The sequence below is a fragment of the Cherax quadricarinatus genome, chromosome 8, assembly GCF_038502225.1.
Source record: "Cherax quadricarinatus isolate ZL_2023a chromosome 8, ASM3850222v1, whole genome shotgun sequence".
NCBI classification, from domain to species: Eukaryota; Metazoa; Arthropoda; class Malacostraca; order Decapoda; family Parastacidae; genus Cherax; species Cherax quadricarinatus.
In genome coordinates this window covers 58,369,982-58,377,857 of record NC_091299.1, presented here as the reverse complement: position 1 = coordinate 58,377,857, position 7,876 = coordinate 58,369,982, and the positions used below count along the sequence as shown (strand labels likewise).

The window sequence follows — 7,876 nt, the reverse complement described above, 5'->3', positions numbered from 1 at the left end:
GAGGCTGGAAGGCAGAGAGAGAGAGGCGAGGCTGACCTTAGGGAAGTGAGGAAGGGTAGACATCCGGGGGCCCACGGATGGATTCCTGGACACATGAACCTGGGGAAGGCGAGGGGGGGGGGACCTTAAAGACGAACCACTGGCCTCCACGTGGCAAGGTCTGGTAACTCAGAGATAACTCTGAGGCTGACAGTGGTCGCAAATTATTAATGTTATTATAATTCAAGATTTGCTAATTTGGATTCAAAAGCGTCTACCAGGGTGGTATTATTTCCAATCCAGCCACTCTCATAGGAGCCACGGTAGTGTTCTTATTTTGTTCATTCACCGGAGTTAACATTAATAAAAATAACATTAATAAAAATATTGTTCTTATTTTTGATTAACACAACAGAGATAACATTGCAACAACTAGAAATGGCAGTAATATATGTTTGAGAGTCGTTGAGCGATGTGAAGATGACAGGTCTCCTGGGTACACATGTCTGGTACTCTAACATAACGTAGGTCATCTGGAAAAGACCCGGGCCGGGACAATACCGTGGGTGTTGCTGGAGTGAGACCCAACAGTTAGGTGTCTTCAATCAAAAACGTTTCGCCTACACAGTAGGCTTCTTCAGTTTAATATAGAGGCAGCAGCAGAGGCTGATGTAATTATAATCATGAATGTGATCCCAGAAAGCTGATGTAATTATATCCCAGAAAGGTCATGCCCCGTGATCCCAGAAAGGTATCCCCGTACTGCATAAACCTTATTGTTCATCTCTGTTGCTGTACATTTTTTCTTTGCTACTGTACTGCATTTCTGTACTGCACTCTACCGTTCTTTTGTTTTAATTTTCTGTACTGGTCGTCTCTGTTACTGTACTCATTCTTCTGTGTTACTGTACTGTCTTCTCTGTTACTGTACTGGTCTTCTCTGTTACTCTCTGGTCTTCTGTTACTGAACTATATTTGTTCTTCTGTGTGTCTGTACTGGTCTTCTGTGCTACCAGTGTCAGGGGAACGCCTTCCTATTGAACAAAAGAAAGGAAAAATAACAAATGAATAACTTGATGGATAATAATTATATTTTTCTAAGGATTTTAATTAAAAATAAATAAAATAAATATTGGCCGCTGTGGTTCCAGTAGGATGTTGGGACATGAGAATCTTATGCCCAGGATGGTCTTCTGATGATGTTTTAGAAGAAATGGTGTTGGTTATCCTGGGTGGCGGTGTTCGTCCCATGTTCTGAAAATCCTGTCACTACTTGGTTGTATCACCACAATTCAGATTTTAGAGGTGAGGAGTCGTAATGTCCCACTACGTCCTGTAGACAGGGATCTTGCTCCAATTAACTAGCGTCTACCCTGGTTGACCAGGTCAGCAGCAGAGCTGATAATAAAGAAAACACTGGTTATATAAGTGTTAAATAAGTATGACAATGAAGAAAGACAAAGGCTGGTATTCTACTTCAATGTCATGACTTGTAACCAGGTAAATTAGTATCAATGAACAGAAATACTCCTTGTAGATCACCGTACCTGATCATGAGAAGAGTGGAGGTGAAGTTATTCTTCAAACTTCAACCCACACCAGGTAAGGTTAATACTACCAGGAATAGAAATTAAAGCAACTCAGACGCTAGGAACTGAAGTTTAGCCTCTGCCCACTAGATGGAAGAGTGGGCGGTAACACGCTAGTGGTTCCTGGGTGTCTGAACAACCATACCTCCCACTTTTTTAAGTTTTTTTTCCTCAAAATATCCCCTTTCCTAAACTTATAGTCGGAAGCAGTATGTTAAGTTACAGAGGGAAAAGTACTATGTACACCCTCGGTTCAGCCAATCTGAGAAGTGGTTTTCCGAGTCATATATATATATATATATATATATATATATATATATATATATATATATATATATATATATATATATATATATATATATATATATATATATATATATATATATATATATATATATAGATATATGAACAACTTTAAACTTATAAGACTGGATAGCCCATCTTAAGAGTCGGCTACTTGAACCTTTGAAGTTTTCCAGGTACATCAGTGGCTTGCGATCTGTTTCAAGCACAAAGGGTTTTCCATATAAGTAGTAGTTGAACCCACTTACACCCCATACCAATGCATAACATTCCTTCTCCACAGTGGAGTAGTTTTCTTCCCTCGCAGAAGCTTCTTACTGGTGGAAGATATAGGGAAGTGAATCTCATCATAATACTGTAGTGGAACAGCCCCGAGTCCTGAATGGAAGGCATCCGTTTGGAGACAAAAGACTTTATTAATAACTGGTAATTTTAGAACAGGAGGATTGGAAAGTATTCTTTACTTTGTTCGAAGCTTTCTACAGCCTCTTCAGAACAAACAAGAGGTTCCTTTACATACTTTTTAAATAGTCTGTGAGAATGGAAGTCAGACCTTTTAAATTATGTACAAAAATTCTCTTTTGAAATTTACTGACCCAAGGAAACTTCTTAGCAATTTTGTTTTGTAGTTAGGAAGGAGCTTTCTAGAACTGCTTTCGTCTTGTTAGGAAGAGGTGATAAATTACTGTCAGAAATAATAAACCCGAGGTATTGTACTTTGAAATAGCCAAGAAAACACTTCTGTGGTTTGATTGTAAGGCAATGAGCTCTTAGTCTTTTTAAAACCAGCGACAGTGTAGTAAGATGATCCTCCCAGACATAAATCATGATGTAAATATTATCGAAATACACTGAAACATTCTTGAGGTCAGAAAGGAATATTCTCATAAGCCGGATATACGTGGCACACGCGGTGACCAAGCCGTAAGGCACTGTGCGATATTGCATTAGTCCTTTATGAGTAGGGAAAGCCGTTTAGAGTCTGGGTGTAATGACACTTGATGGTACGCTTGTGAGATGTCTAATTCAGAGAAAAATTTACAGTCATGGAATTCATACAAGTCATGATCGATTACTGACATGGGTTCAACGTCCCATTTAGTGATAACATTTAATAACGAAAATCTTGAGCCAGTCGGTAAGAATTGTCTGATTTCTTAACCATGACAACTGCTGAACAGAAAGCTGATTTAGAAGGTTCAATGATATTTAACTTTAAGAGTTTGTCAACTTCGTTATCAAATGTTTTCCGTAAGTGAACCGCAACAGGATAAATTTTCCGTCTTACTGGTTCATGAGCTGACAATTGAATCTTGTGTACAACGGTAGTGGTAAGTCCTGGGATCTCTGTGAATATGTCAGAAAAGGTATTTACTATGGCATTTACTTGAGGCTTTTGTTTAGTAGATAGTTCACTCTTGATTTTGATGTTTGAGTTATTAGTTGGAGAATCAACAGTTAAGATATCTAGTAGTTCCTTCGATTCTGTGCGAGACTAGTGATCTATAATACAAACTTTACATTCACGAGAATCAAGACTGTTAGACAAAATATCTTCATCGAAGGAGTTTCAACGAAGAATAACTTCTCTACGGTGGAACAGTTCCAAAATATTGACATGTTACATTCGTTCTTTACCCTTGACATCCAAGAGATAATCTACCTTATTACAGAACTTTACTATTTTATTCGGTCCGCTCCAGGAAATTAACAATTTGTTGGATTTATCTGGTAAAAGAACTAAAACTTCATCGCCAATATTAAATTTACGCTTGACTCTTTTGGTCAATATAGGTCTTGTATGTTTCCATGGAAATATTCAAGTTCTTGACAACTAAATCAGCGGTTTCTTCTAATCTTTCTCTCAGATCTAAAAAGAACTGATAAGTGCTTTGAACTTCAGGTTTAATATCTTTGGACCACAGTTCATTCAAGATAAATAGAGGTTCACGAGCTTGTCTCCCATAAAGCAATTCGAAAGGGGAATATCCAAGTGAATCACTTGGAATCTGACGCATTACAAAGAGCACATGGTAGATAACTTTACCAGTCAGTTGGCTTAAGGAAACAAAGTTTCTTTAATATTGACTTTAGGATAGCATGTTGTCATTCCACTCTTCCGTTACAATTTGGATGTAACGGAGGTTTAACACCCACAAGTTGATAAACTTGATCCATTAATTCAGAAGTAAATTGTGTTCCTTGATCAGAAAGAATTTCCCTGGGTATACCTACCCGTGAAAAAATAGTCACTTTTCTGCAACTTCTACTGACGTACCGCTTCTGGGAAGCTAGACGCAATGCCAGTCATAGTCAAGATGTATTTATGACCTCCTGATGAACCAGAAGTGATACGACCAACTCTATCCACTGCAACCCTAGCAAATGGGACTGAGTAAATCGGCATTATTACCATAGAAACTCTCATAGTTCTTCCAATTTGTGAGGAAAGCTAACATAATTTAATTTAATTTAATAATTTTATACCGTGAAGAATCTAAGTTAGGGAAAAGCTTACTAGAGATAACAATACAGGAACATCCAGTATCTCTAAGAATTGGCGAAACATTCATTCCATTAAGAGTACCTTCACTAAAAGCTGCGTTAATATTAGCTTCAGTGAAACACTTCCCGATATTCTCACGCTTCCTCTTGGCACATTCTTGACGTTTATGTCCAAATTCATTACAGATGAAAGATATCATCGTGAAGTCCGTGGAATTCTTAGGCACAAAGGTTTAGGGCCCCTCAGTTTGCTGAGGCACAACAGATTTATATCTGCTACGGTCCTTGGGGTAGTTATTATGCTCACACACACATATACGGTCCTTGGGGTAGTTATTATGCTCACACACACATATACGGTCCTTGGGGTAGTTATTATGCTCACACACACATATACGGTCCTTGGGGTAGTTATTATGCTCACACACACATATACGGTCCTTGGGGTAGTTATTATGCTCACACACACATATACGGTCCTTGGGGTAGTTATTATGCTCACACACACATATACGGTCCTTGGGGTAGTTATTATGCTCACACACACATATACGGTCCTTGGGGTAGTTATTATGCTCACACACACATATACGGTCCTTGGGGTAGTTATTATGCTCACACACACATATACGGTCCTTGGGGTAGTTATTATGCTCACACACACATATACGGTCCTTGGGGGTAGTTATTATGCTCACACACACATATACGGTCCTTGGGGTAGTTATTATGCTCACACACACATATACGGTCCTTGGGGTAGTTATTATGCTCACACACACATATACGGTCCTTGGGGTAGTTATTATGCTCACACACACATATACGGTCCTTGGGGTAGTTATTATGCTCACACACACATATACGGTCCTTGGGGTAGTTATTATGCTCACACACACATATACGGTCCTTGGGGTAGTTATTATGCTCACACACACATATACGGTCCTTGGGGTAGTTATTATGCTCACACACACATATACGGTCCTTGGGGTAGTTATTATGCTCACACACACATATACGGTCCTTGGGGTAGTTATTATGCTCACACACACATATACGGTCCTTGGGGTAGTTATTATGCTCACACACACATATACGGTCCTTGGGGTAGTTATTATGCTCACACACACATATACGGTCCTTGGGGTAGTTATTATGCTCACACACACATATACGGTCCTTGGGGTAGTTATTATGCTCACACACACATATACGGTCCTTGGGGTAGTTATTATGCTCACACACACATATACGGTCCTTGGGGTAGTTATTATGCTCACACACACATATACGGTCCTTGGGGTAGTTATTATGCTCACACACACATATACGGTCCTTGGGGTAGTTATTATGCTCACACACACATATACGGTCCTTGGGGTAGTTATTATGCTCACACACACATATACGGTCCTTGGGGTAGTTATTATGCTCACACACACATATACGGTCCTTGGGGTAGTTATTATGCTCACACACACATATACGGTCCTTGGGGTAGTTATTATGCTCACACACACATATACGGTCCTTGGGGTAGTTATTATGCTCACACACACATATACGGTCCTTGGGGTAGTTATTATGCTCACACACACATATACGGTCCTTGGGGTAGTTATTATGCTCACACACACATATACGGTCCTTGGGGTAGTTATTATGCTCACACACACATATACGGTCCTTGGGGTAGTTATTATGCTCACACACACATATACGGTCCTTGGGGTAGTTATTATGCTCACACACACATATACGGTCCTTGGGGTAGTTATTAGGCTCACACACACATATACGGTCCTTGGGGTAGTTATTATGCTCACACACACATATACGGTCCTTGGGGTAGTTATTATGCTCACACACACATATACGGTCCTTGGGGTAGTTATTATGCTCACACACACATATACGGTCCTTGGGGTAGTTATTATGCTCACACACACATATACGGTCCTTGGGGTAGTTATTATGCTCACACACACATATACGGTCCTTGGGGTAGTTATTATGCTCACACACACATATACGGTCCTTGGGGTAGTTATTATGCTCACACACACATATACGGTCCTTGGGGTAGTTATTATGCTCACACACACATATACGGTCCTTGGGGTAGTTATTATGCTCACACACACATATACGGTCCTTGGGGTAGTTATTATGCTCACACACACATATACGGTCCTTGGGGTAGTTATTATGCTCACACACACATATACGGTCCTTGGGGTAGTTATTATGCTCACACACACATATACGGTCCTTGGGGTAGTTATTATGCTCACACACACATATACGGTCCTTGGGGTAGTTATTATGCTCACACACACATATACGGTCCTTGGGGTAGTTATTATGCTCACACACACATATACGGTCCTTGGGGTAGTTATTATGCTCACACACACATATACGGTCCTTGGGGTAGTTATTATGCTCACACACACATATACGTTCCTTGGGGTAGTTATTATGCTCACACACACATATACGGTCCTTGGGGTAGTTATTATGCTCACACACACATATACGGTCCTTGGGGTAGTTATTATGCTCACACACACATATATACGGTCCTTGGGGTAGTTATTATGCTCACACACACATATACGGTCCTTGGGGTAGTTATTATGCTCACACACACATATACGGTCCTTGGGGTAGTTATTATGCTCACACACACATATACGGTCCTTGGGGTAGTTATTATGCTCACACACACATATACGGTCCTTGGGGTAGTTATTATGCTCACACACACATATACGGTCCTTGGGGTAGTTATTATGCTCACACACACATATACGGTCCTTGGGGTAGTTATTATGCTCACACACACATATACGGTCCTTGGGGTAGTTATTATGCTCACACACACATATACGGTCCTTGGGGTAGTTATTATGCTCACACACACATATACGGTCCTTGGGGTAGTTATTATGCTCACACACACATATACGGTCCTTGGGGTAGTTATTATGCTCACACACACATATACGGTCCTTGGGGTAGTTATTATGCTCACACACACATATACGGTCCTTGGGGTAGTTATTATGCTCACACACACATATACGGTCCTTGGGGTAGTTATTATGCTCACACACACATATACGGTCCTTGGGGTAGTTATTATGCTCACACACACATATACGGTCCTTGGGGTAGTTATTATGCTCACACACACATATACGGTCCTTGGGGTAGTTATTATGCTCACACACACATATATGTCTGGGACTTGTGTCATCTCCGAAGATGTCTGAACATTTTGTTCTTTTATAAATATTTGTAAATGAAAGATTACAGACGAAAGGACTTGATCCCTTTCCACCCAAGGTGTGAGTGGTACTAACACCATACCCATGGTGTGGGTGGTAGTAACACCATACCCATGGTGTGGGTGGTAGTAACACCATACCCATGGTGTGGGTGGTACTAACACCATACCCATGGTGTGGGTGGTAGTAACACCATACCCATGG

General features: G+C 40.3%; 1 long non-coding RNA gene across 1 annotated transcript; it reads right to left on the bottom strand.

Annotated features, from left to right (window-relative positions):
• Nucleotides 1-1,048: 1,048 nt before the first annotated feature.
• LOC138852444 (uncharacterized) lies at nt 1,049-1,838 on the bottom strand. The gene is made up of 2 exons (XR_011391756.1): nt 1,527-1,838; nt 1,049-1,377 (listed from the first exon to the last, which is right to left on the bottom strand). It is a non-coding gene; the product is annotated as an uncharacterized lncRNA (long non-coding RNA).
• Nucleotides 1,839-7,876: the final 6,038 nt, after the last annotated feature.